The sequence below is a fragment of the Haliaeetus leucocephalus genome, unplaced genomic scaffold, assembly GCF_000737465.1.
Source record: "Haliaeetus leucocephalus isolate CR32 unplaced genomic scaffold, Haliaeetus_leucocephalus-4.0 Scaffold259, whole genome shotgun sequence".
Classification (NCBI taxonomy): Eukaryota; Metazoa; Chordata; class Aves; order Accipitriformes; family Accipitridae; genus Haliaeetus; species Haliaeetus leucocephalus.
In genome coordinates, this window is record NW_010972695.1 from 296,678 (window position 1) to 319,021 (window position 22,344).

At 38.3% G+C, this 22,344-nt stretch overlaps 1 pseudogene; it reads left to right on the plus strand.

Moving 5' to 3' along the window:
* Positions 1–17,604, plus strand: part of LOC104832573 — a 146,634-nt pseudogene extending 129,030 nt beyond the window's left edge.
* The last annotated feature ends 4,740 nt before the right edge of the window (positions 17,605–22,344 follow it).

Genomic DNA, 22,344 nt, shown 5'->3' on the forward strand with positions numbered 1-22,344 from the left:
AGCATACTGTAGATTAGAGTGTGTTCTTGTGAGCTCTTGATTGAACAGCTGAAGACAATGATAAAGGTCATGACTAATCATGATCTGTATGAACAATTTACTACCAGAGCAGAAAAGAAAAAAAAAAAAAAAAAAACAACCTTTTTTGCTGCAAGAATCTATTGCAGTGACTAATTTGTCTAGTTCAGCTGTTAATTTCTCTGCATTGTTTTATTCTGCTTCCCTTTCAAGCTGATATTGTCATTTTATTTTGCCATTTGCCTTTTACTTCTAATGGCTAACATCTATGAGTCTTGAGACAATGCCTTCCAGCCAGTAACCACCCAGTATCCACCAGAATTCATTGTTGCCACATTTGACTAGACAGCAACTGAGACTGATAAATATGTGAAATTAGTAACACACAATTGATTGATTCTCTTCTTACATAGCATTTCTGCTGCAAACTTGTAGCATGAGCAATGGAACTGAAACTCAAACACAATCTCTGGAATGACTAAACAGTGTACCAATAAAATCTTTGGTTATTCTATGTATATGAAATAGAAAGGAATAACTCCTAGATCCAGTTGAACTTCCTGATATGGACTGGCCTAGATTATGGTTTGTTTTACTCTGTGGGCAGACCTGAAACCCAGCAATAATCTCTAGTGTTAACTTGTTTTATATAAGAATTAATGCTAATTTATATAGGGAGTCTAAAGTTTGGAAAGTTACATTTGTAGACAAAAGCAGCATTGCTATGGCCCTGGTCCCACTGTCAACAAAATGAGATGTGCAATACACTCCTCTGAACTGCCTAAGTCTGAAACATTACATCTGAAAGGACCTGTCAGAGTGATGTGGCACTTATAGCCCCACAGATTGTTACAAAGTATATCAAATTCATGTCAAAAAAGTAGCTGAGGTAGCCAAGTGTGAACTGATTGCTAATCTTAAAATAAACTGCTCCTTACTTCTTAATTAATAAAATCAAACCACGCCAGACAGTGGTAAAGATGAACATGAAAAACATGAAGTAATATCTACTATTTCCACAGCTGCTGTACAGTATGAATATAGTGGCAATTTAAGCTGATTAGACAAGTATTCTCATAGGCAACACCTTACATTTGCTTTATATACCTTTGTGATTTCTTTTACAGTTCTTTAAACATAAAGGTTGAACAGGACACAATTATTTTGCCTTCAACTTATTTACTTAATGGAAGTGACAAGTTCCACCAGATAGAGAACATATCAGTGTTGGTTGCTTTGTTTAAAGTAGTGGAAATGCTGCCCTCAGTCCCCAGGAAAATTGTTTCAACGATTCATCTTGATGTCAACTGTACTAGTGATTTTTTTATGTTTTATTCTAACAAGAAGTCACAGCAATGGTACTGTTACATAATATTTATTCTTACTGACTTTGAGCTGGATCTGTTTTCCTGAAGTGGTTGTCAGGATGGGATTTCTGTGAACATTTTCATTGTTAAGTATCCAGGAAAAAGTCCCTAGACAGTTTGAGTTTGGCCTTTTATTGTGTTACCTTAACTAATAGTATCCAAAAGTGTAGTGGTAAATACTTCATAGGAATAAAAGTATGAAAGACTGTACTGTCTAACTTCTGATGCAATGAAATTGTGGAATAAATGAAGAGGAAAAGACGTTTCACTATAACATTGTATTATGAATTATCTTCAGCTCTTCTTCAGCCATAAATCGGAATAAGAACCACTCTGCACACACTCAGGCAAATAGGGGTTGTGAAGAGTGAAAGACAAGATCAAAGGAAGTTCTCAGGTAACTGATTCCACTATGAATAACTTGCCTAGATTTTGTCCATCATCTTGAGAGCTAGAGTAGATGGTTGAGTAGAAACATTTGAGGAAGTATCATTCCTGGGTGGAAGGAAGTTGAATTTTGATTCATTATTGCTTTTCACCAAGAACAATTGGAAGGGAATTGGACCACCAGTTCTATGTTTTCCGTTTTTTTGGGGGGGAACAGTGCTGCTGTGTCTTCCTAATTAGATATATGCAGTGTAATGGCTTGCTGTAATCTTGAGTAACACAATTTTGTCTTGTGAGGGTCTGTTAGATAAGACAAGTTCAACAAAAAGTCTGTGCTGATATATTTTTATGCCATAAGGTCAAACTACTACGTGGTTCCTTGCTGCTTATATACAGTATAGGCCAGGAGAAGGAAGAGAGTGGGGCTGTGAAGGAATATCATAATGATTTAAGAATTCATATGTTCATAACAAGGCTTCCATATATAAAATTACAGTATTTATTCTGGAATTACAATGACATGGATGCAAAGGATATGAAATAAAAGATACATGTTCAGGTAACAGTAGCAATACCTTGCATTTATGTATCCTTTCTTCCTCAACAGCTGTTCATATATTTTACAAGGAGTTCAGCATCATTATTCCATTTACCAGCCAGATAAACTGAGAGACACAGAAGGTCCCTCAGCAGGTCAGAAGCAGAGCCAAGACTAGAATACCTGCCCTGTAGTCTATTTACTAGGTCATGATAGATTCACTTAATCTTGTATGACCGAGGTTCTTTTTTGGCAGTCATTTTTCCACTAACAACCAAAAAAAAAGATCCACTGTGAGTTATTGCAGTGGTATTACTTTGCATTGCATAGTCGGAGTGTGAAATCCTTTTTACTAACTAGTAATGAACAGATAAAATATTGTCCTGGTTTCAGCTGGGATGTAGTTAACTGTCTTCCTAGTAGCTGGTACAGTGCTATGTTTTGAGTTCAGTATGTGAAGAGTGTTGATAACACTGATGTTTTCAGTTGTTGCTCAGTAGTGTTTAGACTAGAGTCAAGGATTTTTCAGCTTCTCATGCCCAGCCAGGGCACCTGACCCAAACTGGCCAACAGTGTATTCCATACCATGTGACATCCCATCTAGTTTAGGAACTGGGAAGGGGGGGGGGCAGGGAATCGCCGCTCAGGGACTCCTGGGTGTCGGTCGGCGGGTGGTGAGCAATTGCCCTGCGCATCATTTGTACATTTCGATCCTTTTATTACTACTGTTGTCATTTCATTAGTGTTATCATTATCATTATTAGTTTCTTCTTTTCTGTTCTATTAAACCGTTCTTATCTCAACCCAGGAGTTTTACTTCTTTTCCTGATTTTCTCCCCCATCCCACTGGATGGGGGGGGAGTGAGTGAGCAGCTGCGTGGTGCTTAGTTGCTGGCTGGGGTTAAACCACGACAAATATGTTTAAATAATGCAATTATATATCATTGCCAAATAAAAGGTAAGCACCAAATGGTAGGGTTTATGTTAAACTACAATGTACATATACTATGCCACTACCTTCTATAGTAGACAGGAAAAAAAATTAAACTACAATGTTCTCTGTACTGTGTAGGATCTGAAGGTGGTGTTGTTCTTGCATGGAGTATAAAACAAACACTGTATCTCAATCCTTGGAGCTCTTCTGCAGTCATCTCAAAGGGAAGTAGAGTTTCTCAGTCTCATTACTATAACATGGGTTTGTATCAAACCTCCACTGAAGATGCTTTTGTATATGCACAGAATGAAAATTGTCGATGAAGTTGGAAGGAATTATAGTTGTGTTTATTTAGCTTCTTTAATGGTGCTAAGATTTCAAACCTAACCTACAGCTAAGAGTGTCTTAATATTAAACCACCCCCCAACCCCACCCCACCCTTATTGTGTTGGTTTTGGCTGGGATAGAGTTAATTTTCTTCACAGTAGCTAGTATGGGGCTATGTTTTGGATTTGTGCTGGAAACAGTGTTGATAACACAAGGATGTTTTCGTTACTGCTAAGGAGTGCTTACACAGAGTCCGGGCCTGTTCTGCTTCTCACCCCACCCCACCAGCGAGTAGGCTGGGGGTGCACAAGAAGTTGGGAGGGGACACAGCAGGGACAGCTGACCCCAACTGACCACAGGGATATGCCAGACCATATGACATCATGCTCAGCATATAAAGCTGAGGGAAGAAGGCTGAAGGGGGGGATGTTCGGAGTGATGGCGTTTGTCTTCCCAAGTAACCATTACGCGTGATTGTATTGGGTCTGGCTGAGATGGAGTTAATACTCCCCATAGCAGCCCTCAAAGCACTGTGCTCTGCATGAGTAGCTAGAAAGGTGTTGATAACACACCAGTGTTTTGGCTACTGCTGAGCAGTGCTGGCACAGCATCAAGGCTGTCTCTCCAAAATTTTTGCCCCCCCTCAACGGCAGGCTGGGGCTGCGCAAGATCTTGGGAGGGGACATAACCAGGACAGCTGACCTAAACTAACCAAACAGATATTCCATACCATACAACGTCAGCTCAGATATAAAAGCTAAGTAAAGGGAGATGGAAGGGGGGCATTTTTGCCTTCTGGAGCAACCACTACATGTACTGAAGCCCTGCTTCCTGGGAAGTGGCTAGACATCGCCTGCTGATGGGAAGTAGAGAATAACATCATTTGTTTTTCTTTGCTTTCGCGCGCGACCTTTGCTATCACTTTATTAAACTGTCCTTATCTTGACCCACGAGCCTTTTGTTATATTTTCTCCCCCCTGTCCAGCTGAGAAGGGGAAGTGATAGAGCCTCTTTGGTGGGCACCTGGCACCCAGCCAGGGTCAACCCACCACAGTGATGGAGCCCTGCTTTCCTGGAGATGGCTGAACACCTGCCTGCCAATGGGAAGTGGTGAATGAATTCCTTGTTTTGCTTTGCTTCTGTGTGCAGCTTTTGCTTTACCTATTAAACTGTCTTTATCTCAACTCACAAGTTTTCTTGCTTTTATCCTCTTGATTCTCTCCCTCATCCCAGTGTGAGGGACGTGAGAGAGGAGAGGCTGCGTAGTGCTTAGTTGCCAGCTGGGGTTAAACCACAACAGTTATAAAGAATATTTACCTCCAGACTTCAATCTAAGATTAAATCTCGGTAACTGGGATCTTAAGCAATACTGACAGGACAACGGTGTGGAAAAAATATTATGGTAAAGTGGTAGTTAAGCAAGGACTAAGGCTGAATAGGAATACAGTAATGTTCAGAGGACAGAAAGCCAATATATGCTAAATATGAAAACTTGGCATCAGTTATAGGAGGATTTCTGTATTTTGGAACCAAGTGGAATATTTAGGAAGCTAAAACATGTAAAATGTTTTGGAAGCAAAGCTTGGTATTTTTTTATGTGGATGCCTAATGTGTTAGTTTTCTACTCATCTTCTATTAGCTTCTTGCTACTATAAACATTCCATGTAGATTACTGCATATCTATAGTACTACCATGATGTTTTCTGACTTTGAAACTTCTGAAGGAAAGAATTTTTATTTTTCAGCTGATGTGAAGTGCACCATTTCCAGGTGCCACATTACGACAGCATTGCATTTTAGGCAATGCCCTAGGCTTTCACACTGCTGAATAGTTGCTACACTCTAATGACTCCGTGTACTCTGTGATTGACATAGACTTCAGTGCCCTTCAGCACCACTGGTCTGAAAGCAGTGCATTAACTGATGATGACCTTCTTTGAGGCCTGCCTCTTCTACCATCTGGTACCTACGTATTTTTATGAAAAATAACATTATTTTAAATGCTGTGTTCATTCTATTGTCAACATTTTCATAATGTAGCAAATAACCTACTTGTAATTTTTGTCCACAAATTTCGTAGTATATTTTCTGATCTAAAATATATTAAAAAAAAAATACTCAGCTCTGGTTTATGTTACCATTCTCATTTTTTCTATTTTAATAAGTTTTTTCTCTGGCATTATGAGGAAGTAAACAGTGGAAAACTAGGTATTAGACATTCTAATCAACAGCCTCAGTTACTCTTCATGTCTAACCGCTTTCTGTCTACCAAAAAATGGTATTTATCAGCTTTTACTTATCAGACTTTGCTTTTTTTAGAAATGCATTTTTTTCTTTAGAGTTTCTCAACCGTTATCAGTAAATTTATAGCTGTTAAAATTTCTGATGAGGTTATGTAGACACTGTGAAGTGTCTTTAACATACTTGCCAGAACATCTGTCTCCAAATCATCAGCAGTCACTGATTTGTAGCCCCCTGAAAAGCCTCCATCAGAAGCCTCTAAGAATCTGCGCAAACCTACTGGAAATGCTAAGGTACCAAGCACATCTCCAAATCTCTTGATGTGTGAAGCCTCATCATTGGTTTAATGAGGATAGAAAAACGATGATCAGAAAATGAGGGTGTTTTTCTTCCTAGGAAAAAAAAAATTAATATTCCCATGTAAAAGTTTAAAGCTCAAACTTTTTGGACAAACATAAGAAGTCTTTGGCCAAACCTGAAATATTTCAGAAGTGGCACCTCAGTGGGAGCTGTAGTCTGGTTCTTCTATGCTCTTCTTTACCATTGTTGTCTAGGCAGGCTGGCTTCAGGGGAGTACAGGCACAGCAGTACCTACTGAGAGGGGCATTCCCACTGAAGGTCAAAGCCTCTGCCAAAGAGTAACTCTGAGGCTTCCCTCCAGGTAGTACAGACCAATTTGGAGACAGATTTTGGATTAAATATTTTGTTTTCAGAAGTTGTTTTTTTACTAAAATGAAACATAAGGTGAATTTCTTGATGAAAAGCACTATTGTTTCTCTCCCTTTCTCTTCTGCAGGCATACGTTTTCTTTTTACATTAGAAAACAGATTTTTCATTTAAAAAAAATCAGTTATCACTATTCGAGAATCCTCCTTGAGCCAATATTTAACTCTAACTGAACACATTTCATTTACATACACAATGCTGAAAACAAAAACCTCGTTCTCAGTGTCTTTCACTGTGATATGCATGATGAGTAAATGCATACCTGTCCTATAATAGACATTATTTACACTGCATCTGTCATGCATTTCAATTATTATAAATCTCTGTACACTGGGAAAGGTGCTTTACTCTGGAACAAAATTCAGATACTCTTTTCTTTTTCGAGCTATATTGTGTGGAAAGAAAAAATAAATATCTGATGTACTCAATGCTAATCAAAAGTTCATGTACATTGACTGAATTTACTGTCAGTGAAAAGATAGATCAGAAGAAAAAGCCTACAAGGGAGTTTCAATACATCTGCTTTGTTAACATTAAGTGAGGAATGTGCTACATATTTCACTCTGATTCCGGTTCTCTGCATCTTTCTTTTCTTTCTAAAGCTGAAAGTTGTGAGGTCTAGGGAGACTGAGCTTTGCTGTTTTGCAAGAGGAGTGCTGTTCATGTATTTATTTCTCTGGCTTTTCCTGCTGACCTAAAGAGGATCTCAGAGGTAACCTGTCTTTTTCAACAACAAAAAACATTGGTTGAAAAAACATTGTCCAAAAGTTTTCTCCAGGTTGTACCCAATTAATACATGCAGCCTGGAATTGTCTTTTCAGTGTTCAGTTTATTCTGCTGTATTTTATGTAAGGTAGCTATAACCATTCTGAAAGACATAAAAATGATTACTCTAAATTACAAAAGTAATCAAAGATTTTTTAATTCTTTCTTCTTTGTCCCAGATGTTTTTCTCCCTTGCTTCTTTAGTTACCCATATATATCTCCTATAGCAAAGTAACACTGACAGCGACATACTTGAATTTTAACTCTCCACTCTAGCATTTCAGTTTATTGGCAAAACTTTGTACGCAGTCTTGCTTCCCATTCAGTGCCAGTTCATTCTACCTATCAGTTACCACGTTAACCATAGTCTCTCAATATGTATTACTAATTAGTAGTTTATCACCACTAGAAAAGAAGGAACAAGATTTTTGGGGACACTAACATAATTTATATGACAGTTGATGGATTCATTCACTCAGGGCTCTATTCTCTTTGATTTTTCAAGATTAAAACAAAAAGACTTATTCAGTCATTTAGAAAGTATTCTCCATTGAATCATGAATATGTTCCTGATACATAACACAGAAAGGGCCAAATTCTTCCTTTTCCATAGCCTTTATGGGTGATAAAAGCTCATGAGAAACCATAGTGGTTTTCAACTGCAAATCTTTGCCTTAATCTTTCTTCATACTTTGCCCTAATCATTCAAGAATCATACTTCTGTTGGATCTCTGTGCCCTGGTTTTGGAAGTGTTCTTTCTGACTTGACAAGTAATTTCAGGCATTTAATACTGCTACATATTTTGGAGTTAGATTGCTAGTTCTTGCGGAACTGTTCCCCAGTTCTTGCAGATCTCAGTGCATTTAGCTACCTAGTCTGAGAGTGGAGGATATGACTGGCCCATATTTGCCCTCAGTTTCTGGGTTATGTTCTCTAGGTAGTACATGATACTTAGCTAGAGCTTGTTGGAAGATGAATTTGGCATTGCTTTTCAATCTCACAGAAAGCATTCCACCCTGGGGCATGTATTAATAAAATTAAAACCACTCCCCAAACTATAGTTATTAATTTCTGGGGAAAATGTTGACTTGCCATCAAAGACTGAGTATAGTTGGATAGGTATGGGAAGGTTTTGTCCAAAATGTTTTTACTTTCTCGCTGAAACCTGAATCTTTTCTGTGTTCAGCTTTTCACTGACTACATAACTATTTTTTTTTCTTCTTTGTTGTTGAAAGAAAGAAGATACTTTTGGAGGAAAATTTAATTTAGCAAAAATCCTTTGAAAAGTAGTTTCAGCATATAATTTTCAGCTAGCCCTATATGCAGCACTAAAGCAAAATAATAAAATCTTAACAACAGATTCCTCTAATGGTACACTTCACAGCTTGCTAAGTGACAGATGACTACTATGCATCAGACAACATGTAAGTACTTTCAGTGAGTTTTACTTTGCTTAAATAAATTTCCTCCTTACAGCTTTTCTACCTAGACTTAATGTAAACCTGTCATACATGACAGTTCCTGCTACTCACAGTTTCTAGAAGAAAACCTGCCCACCACTTAAAACACCCTAACTAGTGTTTAGTTCCTCTGAACAGGTAGAGGTTGACTGGAGATTTGTTTGTTCCAAACAGTTGATTGCAGTGCTCAGTAACCCATTTGGTTTTCAATTTTGTTAGGCTGATGCAATATTATCAGCCATGTCACGTAATAGTGTCGGACAGAGGTAACTAGGCGTGATGTCTTGCAGTGATGACCCATCAGCCTGGGAAATTCTAAATGGCATGCATTGCTGAAAACAGCTCTTACAATTAATGTGTTTTTCAAACAAACTACATGGAAACTCTTCAAATGTTTGGGGAAAAATGGGGACAGATTAGAAATCAGCTCCTAACCATAAAAAGAAAAAGCTATGGAGGCCAGAGTGTGAGTTTGCACACACAGTGTTTGCAACCACACTTCTGCATATGTACTGCCAGAAAACATACCTTCTGTTTAACTAGCTCTATTAATAGCTTAAAAAGGGCTCTGAGAAGGCAAAAAGAAAGGAATTTCAATTTCTATTTGGTTACTGGAAGAGAGGTGGAAGCTCAGTAGCTCTTTGAAAAGTGTAAAAAACTGCCACTACTTCCTGGGACCTCAGGAGAAATATGGCCTGTGCCTCCCATAGTTTGTCCAAGGCTCTTATAGCTCACCAGTGAAACTTAGCTAAATATTCAGCTGTTGTTTACTTAGTAAATTAACTCTTTGCTTAAAAATTCTGTAAATTATGTAGCTTAAAATGGTCTGAAGGCAAGGGAGGCAAAGTAGTGGCTGCCTGCTGCTATCAGAGGTCCTGGTTGTACTGGTATTTCCAGTACATGCTTGAACATATGCGAAGTTCATATTGTAGAGGTAAAGGCAGCTCCTGCTCATAGTAAAGCTGAAGAAATGGAAGACCTGACACTGTGCCACTTGCTGATGCTCTAGTGGTAATTACAGTAATGCTGAACAGGGCTGAATTTTTCAAAATTATAATACTGGAGTGATTTTTTTCTTTGTGAAAGTTGCATGACAGTATGGATGACTCACCCCTTTTGGTTTGTTAGTATTAGTATTGATTTATTTCCATGTTTCAGTATTAGTATTTATGTATTTTGGTATTTTTTTTCGGTTTATGCTAGTCCCTGGTGACCCTCAGAATTCAAATGAAATGGTATAGGAAAGGTCTTCATCACATAGCAGTAGCACTCAGCCACACACCAACAGAACGTAAAAAAACTCACTTGGATGGAAGACCTACAGAACTGTGCAATATACCAAGTTCCAGTAGAGGGCAGTGCCTATGCATAGGTCTTTTTGTCTGTGATAAGGCGGTAAAAGATTTATTTCATTTTATTTTTTGTGTGGATGTCCAAACTATTCTTCTGTTTCATTTAACAAGTTCTGGTCCCTCCCAGAACAATCAAACCTTTACTAGAATGGTCATTAGACGAAAAATATTGTTATTTTCTTCTGGTAAAATCTGAGTTTTTTCTTCACAAAATTATGAAACTGAATTACTCTAAGTACATTCTAGAATTGTCTTGAAATTATCTTTCTTTAACCATTTTTCTTACTGTGTAGTATTTTGCCTGATGTTTATAAGAAAGCATTTGTTTTGGACCGATAAGTATTAAATATATGCAATTCCCAGAGATTTATGAATTTATCATTCCATCAGCCTTTTCAGACAAGATAGTATGACATCCTCCTCATAAGAGAAATGAATGGAGGTTAAAGACGTAATCCAGGGCACTGATTATGCTGTGTTCTTCTTTCTTTCACACTAATAAGGCACTCTAGAAACGTATATGCTGAGGACAGAATAATGCCAACTTTCACAGGCTGTGGCATGTTTCTCAAATAATACATATGTTTAAGACTGTTTCCCTCCTTCTCACTATGCTTTATAAAAAATTACACTGGAGGTTACCTGGGTACTATGGAAACTCTCAGCTATTCTGGTGTGTTTTCAACTCTAGGTAGTTTATTTTTCAACTGAGACATTCATATTACTCCTATTAACATGAAGATCACCAATGAATCTTTTTTCTTTCAAATCATACCCTTGAAGTGTACTTTGTGAAGACATTTCCATTTACTACTTTGTGTATCATAGTGATCAACGGGGCGTTATTTCTTTATTAAACAAATATGAGAAAGAAGGACATCATTCAGTGCTGTGATTTCAATTGTTTAAAGTAAGGGCAAAAGAAAAGAAGGAAACACTGGCAAATCAGATTTCTATTGGAGTGTTCGATATGACACCTTCCTAACTACAAAGACCTCCGGTACTTATTAGAACATTAATCTCCTATAAGAGTCACTGAAAAAGCAAAATGGGGCCATCAAATTGTACTGGAAATGGTAAAATCTGGACATTTTAAATTCAGCAGTACTTAAACACATTGTACAGGAAAGTGAGGAGCAAGTTACTTGAAAAAATAAAGAACATTCACACTCCACAATTTTCTGTAAATTGAGGTCATATTGTTTTTGCTAGTTCTTAAGTTGAAGTCTGACATCTTGCAGAGGAATAATAAATATAATGGACATATCCTGTTAATTGGTACACCAGTAGGAGGCTGACCTAGATTGCTTCTTTTTGGAATAAAATTTCCAGGAGGGAGAAAGAGTCTATATTAAACCAAGCCTTTTCCAATTTACGTCAGTGAAAGAGAGAAGGGTACACTTCATTACCCGTGTTATATGAGTCCACTTTTGACTTGCACTGTCTGAATAGTCTTTCTTAAAAGGCAATTTGGGGGATATAAACATATACATTTTCAAACTCAGTGAATTTCAGTGCTCACAGAAGCTTTTCCACACAAGTTTGCCAAGGCAACACCAGCTGTTATTAAGGCCTCCTGTGTGTGCACAGAGACAATTGTGCCAATGTATATGTTATGTGGTGATTTTCAGATACAGATAAATGACCAGTAAAGATAAAGCAAGTCTGAACAACATGCAAGATTACTACATATAGTGATATCATCCAGTTCTCAGTAAAGGTCTCCAGACTTGAAAGGTAATTTCATGGATCCTATACACATGACTTTCTTAAAATATTTTTGCATAATTTACACAGGGTATGAGTCCAATCATATAAGCCTTATTTATATAAACAACTCATGCTCATGTAAATAATCCTGTTGGCATTGCCAGAGGAAAGCCTACCTGTGCAAGTAAAAGCTGTTATGAATTTTACGTACAGCTAGACTTGTTAAAAATCCTGTTGTTGCCTGGATCTTCCGTGCAGTCTGTTTCTTCGTTTACCTTTGTTGTGGTTTAACCCCAGCCAGCAGTTAAGTACTACACAGCTGCTTGCTCAACCCCTGGCCCCCCTCAGTGGGATGGGGGAGAGATCTGGGAAAAAAACAAACAAAAACCAAACTTGTGGGCTGAGGTAAAGACAGTTTAATAGGACCGAAAAGGAAAGGATAATAATAACAATAACAATAATAATAATAGAATATAAAAAACAAGTGATGCAGAATACAATTGCTCACCACCCACCGACCGATGACCAGTCAATCCCTGAGCTGCAGTGCCCCCCAGCCAATTCCCCTCAGTTTATATACCGGGCATGTTGTAATATGCTATGGAATATCCTTTCGGTCAGTTGTGGTCAGCTGTCCCAACTGTGACCCCTTCCAGTTTCTTATGCACTCTCAGCCTCCACTGGCAGGGCAGTATGAGAAGCTGAAAAAGCCTTGACTTAGTATAAACACTGCTTGGCAACAACTGAAACATCAGTGTGTTATCAACATTATTCTCATCCTAAATGCAAACCACAGCACTTTACCAGCTACTAAGAAGAAAAATAACTTTATTCCAGCTGAAACCAGGGGAACCTTAACCATCTTACCTATTATACCGTGAAGTGTTCTGGACAGAGGTTGTTACTTTATTTTTTTTTTTACAGAACCCAGCTTAATGAAGCTACCACATATAACAAGAATATGTAATGTATGGCACAAAAGAATGCCATTAAGTAGCTGATAATACAAACCATTCTTTTATTATGAAGTGTTCTAGAAGAGAAAATCTAAAAATTGTGTTGCAAACATATAAAAAAACCCAAAAATTCTGTATTGTAAATGCATATTAAAATATACTGTGATTAGAGTAGAAAAATTACCATGTGTGTGAAAAGCACAAGACAAAAAATACCGCTCCCCCTTTCATTCTTCCTGCTCATTCCTACGTGTCCACTTGATGAAATAAAACTCTTGAGCTCACGTGTTGATGCTTTACATCCAGCCATCTGCATAAGAAGCTTAGTTAATGTCCCAGAGAGAGAGAGAGAGAGAGAGAGGGAGAGGTTATAGTTTGATGAATTGTAATAATAAGGCTGGAAGCTGCCAATACTCATTAACATAGAACACAGAGGAATCCTGATTATCCATGTAAGGCTTTTTATTTTGCACTTCAAATACAGTGAAATCATAATCTTCATAATTTTCTCATAAAATTGAATGCATTTCACTTGTAAGTGCATCCTCCTTAACATAATCTGAAACGTCTCAGATTTTATTCACAGCTCATTGAGAACCAAAAAGGCCAATTATAAAACCGAGAATCAAGCTAAGTAATAAAATCCCAACCTATACTAAGAGAACAGGGCTGTATACTCTATCTTTATTACAAAGATATAAAAACAATTTAATTTAATCACTTTGAATTACTAAGTGCTGCCAGAGAAATAGTCAGAAGAGTATACATTAACTAAGGGAATGCATATTTTGTAGTTTATTCCCTCAACTGCACCACTACTGCATAGTTATTATATTTTTATGCACTACTTTAGTTACTGTTATGGAAAAAGCACTTAAGGTTTCACAAGAAGATCTCCATTGCAGTTAAAGTGATACAGCACTAATAAATTCTGCCTGCACTTCTTAGTTTGTCTCAGATGTAACTGAAATAAAAAAAATAAATACCACTTTATTCTCCATGACTTTTTAACTTGAAGTATGTACAAAAGATTCTGAAACCAACACCACGCTGTTTCACCCTGATTAAACATGTCAAGGATGTATAGGCAACAGACTTCCAGATTCTCTGTCAGAAGCTGGGCGTGTGGCCATGAAAATAGATATAAGCACCTGTACAACTGGAAAATGTCTGTAGCAGCTACTACCCATGTGGCTTCCATGCTGGCCGCTGGTAATGGGCAGTGCATTCACATGGACTGGGCTTGTACGTTATTTCTTTGGCCTGAATGTTAGAGGCTGGCAGGAATTCATACTCACTATCTGGTCACTATTCTGCCGTGAACCTAAGTATAAGACACATACTGACATGTTGCATATAAACTTATAGTGGCTTCATGGTGTTTGTGTAGCAGCTTTGCCCCTGACATGTAGGTCTTTGCCCTTGATACTGTGATAGTATGTAGTCACTTTTAAAGACGTCTCCGACTTTGATGTTTTCTAGAGATTTAAGATTTGTGTTTAAAGTAAAGAATGTCCTGGTATTGCTTCCTGTTTGAACATGGAGGAAGCATGTAGGAGTGGTCACTGCCACCAGTGAGGGACTTCTATTCAAATCGGCCACCACAGGGCAGTATTACCAGGGCAGAGAGCCACATGTAGTGACTTACACCAGTGTATTTTTAAGAATGGAGTTTTTGGTCCTCAGAAGAAAAACATTCCACTCTAGAACTGTATTCAATAAATTAAATAAATACATTCTATTATGGACTAGTTCTGTCATTAATCACTGTAACAAGCCACATGCCTTTTGGTAGTGGGTCTCTGACAGCAGTCACTCAGGAAAAAGAATATGTCTCTTGAGAAATCAGAGGCCTCTTTAGAAAGAAAGGGCACCGAATTGGAGGAAAATACAATTTTTCTTTCCATTAATAGTAAGCAATAAGTTTTTTAATAATTGCAATAAGCTAAAAAGGATTGTTACCTTAGTTCATGTTTCCCCAAAGTTTTTTATTTCCTTTGTAGGTAAACACCTTACTTATGAAGTAAAGTATTTTAATAGTTGTAGTTGTCCAGTAAGATACCTTATTCTGGACAGAAAGTACTGAACTAGCATGGTATGTAATAACAGTGTGTTGACACACTGGGGAGTGGAGCTTTGTCCAGCCAAGCCAGTGTAACAGAAGGGAAAAGCCCCCTTGAGGCTCAATATGTGGAATAATGGTAGATTAATCAATGAGGAAAAGATGCAATAAAAAGCATTTCTCCCTGCCTTTTAAGCTGATATTTCTGCTCTGCCATGCCTTGTGAACTGCCACATACACCTGTCTAGTCATGAGAAACTTCTCATATGTTTGATTGTTCTTGACATATCCTTGCTCCTACTCCATTACATATTAATAGACCAACCACCTCAAGCGTATGTATACCAATGCACACAGCCTGGGGAACAAACAGGAGGAACTGGAGCTCTGTGCCCAGTCAGGAAGTTAGGAATAACTGAAACATGGTGGGACAACTCACATGACTGGAGGATCATGATGGATGACTGTAGGCTGTTTTGTAAAGATAGGCAGTGAAAAAGAGGAGGAGGAGTCATGATCTATGTTAAGGAGAACGTTGAATGTATAGAAGTTAACTATGGTGATTGTGGAAGCCCTATTGTATGCCTCTGGGTCAAGATCAGAGAGGTCATCTCTAAGGGGGCAGTAGGCATCTGCTATCAACCTCCAAACCAAGACTATAAGGACATTGAAGCAATATCTGGGTCACTTAAGCAATCTTCGGGTTAACAGAACCCAGTTCTTATGGGTGACTTCAACTACCCAGACATCTGTTGGAAGAACAATACAGGAGCTCACGTCATTCATCCATCAAGTTCCTGGAATGCATAGAGGATTGCTTCCTCCAACTACTGTTAGATGTGCCAACCAGGAATAAGGCACTGCTGGACTTGCTACTCACAAACCAAAACCACCTGCTTTGTAATATCTGCGTTAGTGATAGCCTTGGCTACAGTGATCACAATATTATGGAGTCTGGGATCCTGCTAGGCACACTGAAGGTTAGTACTAAGACAAAGATTTTAGATTTTAAAAGAGCAAACTTCAGCTCACTCAGAGCTCAGCTCGGGGGGATTCTGTGGGAATTGTGGAAGCTTCCGTGGACAATAAAAGAGCTAGCGAGTGCTGGCAGTTTTTCAAGAATGCTCGTCTGGAAGCAGAAAAACAATTTACCCTTTAAAGGTAAGGGAAGTAGATGGAGCAAAAGACCCCTTTGGCTTAACTGTGAGCTTCTGAGTCTGCTCAAAACCAAAAGAGAAGCATACCAGAGATGGAAAAGAGGATGAATACCCATTGAGAACTACAACGGCACTGCCAGGGCCTGCAGAGATGCAGTCAGAAAAGCAAAAACTCAGCTCAAATTGAAATTGGCCAGAGATGTCAAAAACTACAAGGGTTCTTCAGGAACATAAACAACAAGCAGAAACAGAAGGAAATATTGGCTGGCTGTTAAACAGGAGAGGTGAATTAGGGACCAACAATGCTGAAAAGGCAGAAGTTGTCAACACCTTCTTCACCTCTGTCTTTGTCAGCACTGTTGGGCCCAAGGCCTTGGGAACAAAAACCCAGGTTGGTACAAACACAGACCCACCATCAGTGAAGGAAAAGTTAGTATGTGAACTATTACAGAAGCTTGACCCCTGCAAATCGATGGGGCCTGATCATATCCACCCAAGGGTGTTAAGAAAGCTGGCTGATGTCATTGCGAGGCAGCTCTCCATAATCTTTGAGAATCTGTGGAGATCAGGGGACATCTTAGAAGACTTGAAGAAGGCTAATGTCATCCCCATCTACAAGAAGGGCTTAAAGGAGGATTGAGGAAATTATAGGCTCATCAGTCTTACTTCAGTCCTTGGGAAGGTTATGGAACAAATCCTCCTGGGGGCTATCACAAGTCAAATGAAGCGAGTGATTGGGAAAAGCCAGCATGGGTTCACCAAGGGCAAATTGTGCTTGACAAACCTGACCACCTTCTGTGACAAAGTAACCTGCTCGGTTGATGGGGGGCAAGCAGTGGACATTGTTTACCCAGATTTCTCCAAGGCTTTCCATATGGTTTCCCACAACCTCGTCTCAGAGAAACTGATGTGTTACGGTCTAGACAAGTGGTCTGTGTGGTGGGTGGGGAACTAGTTGACAGGCCACAGCCAGAAGGTGGTGGTAGATAGCTCCCTTTCAAACTGGCAACGTCTCACAAATGGGGTCCCCCAGGGATCAGTATTGGGCCCAATGCTGTTTAATGTCTTCATAAGTGATCTGGATGATGGGACCAAGTGTACCCTGATGGATTTTGCTAATGACACCAAACTGAGTGGGGAAGTGGACACTTTGGAAGGGAGACCCACCCTGCAGGAAGACCTGGATAGGCTGGAAGACTGGACTAACAAGAACCTTATGAAGTTCAGCAAGGACAAGTGTAAGGTCTTGCACCTGGGAAAGCATAATTGAGGAGTGGAGCACAGGATGGGAACTACCCAGCTGGGGAGCAGCTCTGTGGAAAGGGACCTGGGGGTCCTGGTGGACAAGCAGCTCAATATGAATGAAACAGTGTGCTGCTGCGGCAAAAAAAAAGCCAACAGGATGCTGAGTTGCATCAACAAGGGCATCACCAGCAGAGATAAAGAAGTCATTATCCCACTCTAGTCAGTGCTTGTCAGGCCACACCTGGAATATTGTGTTCACTTTTTGGTCCCTGCTATACAAAAAAGATGTGGACAGGCTGGAGAGGGTTCAGAGAAGGGCCGTGAAGACGATCAAAGGCCTGGGAAGCCTGCCATATGAGGAAAGGGTGAGAGAACTGGGTTTGTTCAGCCTTGAGAAAAGAAGGCTTAGGGGAGACCTTATCATCACGTTCTAGTATTTAAAGGGTGGCTACAAAGAAGATGGAGACACCCTTTTTACAAGGAGTCACAGGAAAACACAAGGGGTAATGAGTATAAGTTAGTCCTGGGGAGATTCCAATTGGACATGAGGAAAATTTTTCGCAACGAGAACAATCAGCCATTGGAATAATCACCCCAGGGAAGAGGTGGATTCCCCAACACTGGACATTTTTAAGATTCAGCTGGACAGGGTGCTGGGCCATCTTGTCTAGACTGTGCTTTTGACAAGAAAGGTTGGACCAGATGATCCTTGAGGTCCCTTCCAACTTGGTATTCTATGATTCTATGATTCTACTAATGTGGCACTGAGGAACAGATTTTTTTTTTTTTTTTTCACCCAGAAGGAGTAATAGTTGGAGAGTCAACACCTTAAAACCTTGTTCTCCTTGGAATTGTATGTAGTGGTTGTAGTTCCGATTGCACTGTGACAGGCTGACCTTAAAAAATTATTTGGAAGTTTCACAACATTAAGGATTTGTCGACTGCTTTAATAGGTACTGTGAGACTCAGAAGAATTCATTAGCCCTCCAGCCCTAATGATTCTGAATGGATTGATTAATGAGATATAAAGATAGCAGCCATTCCGAGGAACCAAAGTTACTATAGATGGCAAGAAGATCCTTCCCCCTGCCTTCTTCCTGACAGGGTTTTTTTATTATTTTATAAACGAATGTGCCTGTTTGTAGCTTTGTCTGGATTTATAGCATGGCTGGTGAGTAAGCCTTTGTTAATGCATAGGAAAAAGTTCCAGGCACTTGATTAAGGAACGTACAGCCATTTTAGTTCAAACCAAATTCCTAGCAATAATCCAACTCTCTTTGTAAGATCACGCTGACAATATTCACCCTAAAACTTGCACAATTATGCTTGTTATTGTCTTTCTCTTGCCCATGAGGAGTACAGAGAGCTGAAAGGTGGAATTAGATTTAAGTTTTCTCCAGAGGAAGATACTAAGGCTAGCTTTAAAACCAATTCTCAAGAAAAAGCCTCCCACTTCTCCCCCTAAACAAATATCCCTCCTCCTAAGACATATACAAACAAGCTTGCCCTCAGAAAGAAAAAAAAAACATGGGAGAGAAAGAAAAGAAAAATCAATGGTGCAAGAAGTGAAACCAGCTCCAGATGCTCTCAGGAATTTTTGGGGGCATGCAGAAATGTCATTGTGCTCATTAAACTCCTAGACAGCACTTTCATTTTCACTATGAAAGCTGTGCTGACCTTGCCAGTCCATTAAACTCTAACAAGGGTCTCTGCAGGTTCATAGTTCCAATTATGACTCAGTTTATAGGATCCTAGCAATAAATACAGTTTGACTTGCTCCGCTGTGGGCTGATCTTTGCTCCTGCAGTTGCCAAATAAACAATGGGCTGGAGGTGGAAACTCAAATGCCTTTTTTTTCTTTCAAAAGTAGACTGGGAACACCTCGGCTGGCATGCAGCTAAAATTCACAAGCAGGCTGTTCCTCTGGGCTTCTGTTGAAGCTAATCACTTCTTTTTGGCTGACATGAAAACTTTATATCAAGTCTGAAAATAATATTAGAAAAGGAACTAAACAAGCTATATGAATATGTGCATAGAGTAGCTGTACATAGCGTGTGATAACATATCATTATTGGCTAGTAAAGATAAGTGAGCAGGTAGGTGGGTAGGTACTATATTAATCAAAGTATGATTTTAGAAATTGGGGTCAAATTTTGAAAGTGTATATGTGAAGGAACTAAGACTAAGACCTCATGTTCTGTACTGTGGTCAGAAGTCATGAAAAAAGATTTGACTCTAAGACTGATATCCATTTTTATACCTATGAAATTAATTTTAACCCTAAATATTAAGTATTTTTGACTATGTTTGCAAACATCAGCACGGAGACTAATTTAACTGAAGGCCTAATAACTGGGTTGCAAATTTATGTGCACAACTAGCATCTGCAAAAGAGACACCACTACTGAAAATGGATAATTTTAATTAAATACAAAATATTTTGTGCTACTTATATACATTTTACACTGTAAGAAAAAATGGATCATTGTTATGATGGTAAAGCTATAAGGAATATGTTTTAGAAAATGTGACCATGTTATCTCAGAGTGATAAGACAATTTTTTTTTCAAAAATGCCCTTAGGAGATATTTCAAAGATATTTAAGTCCTTACAAAATGCAAATAAGAGCTTAATGTGAGTTTCACAAGCACTGAAATGTTTAGGAACATCGTCTCTGCCTAGTTCCCAAGAAAAACAGAGAGATATTTCTCTATGTGTAGGGAATAGTTATAGTGATTATTAAAATAAATCTACATTATACGTATTTGTGTTGCATTCCAAAATGAGGGGAAACACTGATAAATTGGAAAAAAAAGAAGTAATAAATGTGCCAGAAATACCATGGAATGATCAACTTTTGTATATTCAAAAATGCTGAAGGAAAAACTATACTAAATCAAGTTTGTATCTTTTACATTCAGAATATCTGCCATAAATCCTAATATATCTTCTGTAGTAGAGGTGCTTACATTAAAAGTTACTGCAAAGCTCATCAAGCAAAAATGACGCATAGCATTCTGTGTGAGTGTTTGAATTTATTTTTATAATTAGAATAAGAAAATATTGGAACATATCATTAGTGGGAACTATGAATAAAGGAAGATATAATCTCTTCTCAATGATTCTGAGTTGTCAGAAAATGTGTTAATGCACTAATTCCTATGCTATAATTTTGAACAAAACTTTATGAAGCTCTGAAATGATTTCAATTTCCAAACAAATAGAAATGCATATTTGTGAGAATACTTAAATATCAAGTGATAACACTGCTCCAATTTTTTGTGTGTGGCAGGTTTATGTCTAGAGTTAATATATAATTGCTGTGACCATGGTCCTACAAAGAAGTAAATATGATGAACCTAATACCAGTAAAGCTCTCTGTTCAGTCCAAGAGTCTGAACATTGTGGTTTAACCTGGAAGGCAGTTAACCACCACACAGCCGCTTGCTCACTTCCCTTCCCACAGTGGGACGGGGGAAAGAATCAGAAGAAAAAAAGATAAAATTTGTGGGTTGAGTTAAAGACAGTTTAATAGGACAGAAAATGATAATGATAAATATAATGATAATAATAATAATAGAATTAAAATATACAAAACAAGAGATGCACAATGCAATTGCTCACAACCCACTGACCAATGCCTAGCCAGTTCCCAAGCAGTGTTTGCTGGCCAGCTTTCCCCCTAGTTTATATACCGAGCTTGACATCCCATGCTATCCCTTTGGCCAGTTTGGGTCAGCTGTGTTGGTTGTGTCTCCTTCCAGCTTTTTGTGCCTTCCAGCCCATTCACTGGTGGGGTGATGTGAAAAGCTGAAAAGTCCTTGACTTAACATAAACACCGCTTAGCAACAACTAAAACATTAGTGTGTTATCAACATTTATTCTCATCTTAAATCCCAAACACAGCACTATACCAGCTTCTAGGAAGAAAATTAATTCTATCTCAACCAAAACGACACTGAATAACCTTTTTTTTTTTCTTCACTATAAGGGATGGAAGAATTGCTTTATGTCTCTTCAAGAAGCATTCAACTAGTGATTTATACAGAACTTGCATATACAATTTCTGAATGGTCATCACATTTCAAATCTGAAAGGTCTAGAAAATGCAGTATGGTCATGCAGACAAATTATGTACCTTCTTGACAGGTATGTAGGTTGCTTGCTTATAAAACTTCTAAGATTAATAGTCGGCCCTGCAAGCTATACATGATCCAGCACGATATTCTGAAATTCAATCAATAGAGAAATCTGATAAATCTCAAAAAAAAAAAAAAAAAGAGTGAAGAACTATAACAATATTCCGCTCCCCCCCCCCCCCCAAGCATGTTAAATGTTTATACCTTCATTTACAGTTATGGAAAAATATTGGCATAGGAAGTAAAACTGCTCGAATGCTTCCTTTTTCTATTTGTTAAAAAAAAAGCAGAATAAAATATATCATGGATAAAATACCGTGAGATAAGCATGGTGGAATTGAAAGACAGAAAGATAGGACTGATATTGATATTACAGTGTTAGGGTTTTGTCTTTTTATCATTATAAAAGCTGAGTGACTTCCTTAACCTTTTTTTTGTAAATATGACTTAAGCTAAAAAGAATCCTGTTGTATTCACTATTTTTTGCTCTCATTTTTCTAAGCATTATTATAAATTGATGTTATGTTTTCATACTTTCAAGTTTGTCAAATTTTTCCTGCATTTTGTTGTTTCCAGCAGAAATATGAGAAGCTATGTTTTACAATTAAAATATCAGCACAACTCAAGTGCACAAATAAAGTTCAAATGTGTGTTTGGGTTTTTTTTTTCAGCTGGTCTTACTGTCAAAATCAGATAGTAAATAGTCCAAAATCACAAACAGAATTTTTCAAATTTAAAACCCCTTAACACTCAAAGTATTCATACAAGACCAATAGTAGGTGAAATACACTGTGATATTTTTGGGAAGCAATAAGTATTTGCTTCAGCACAATGAATTCAGAAGTTCAAACCCTCACTTATTGAACTTTCTGCGTATCAGATGTGACTGACCTCTTCAGATTTGATCTGTTGCATTTTATGCCATTTTTTGTTACTGAATCTAGGCCAGTAGGCACTCT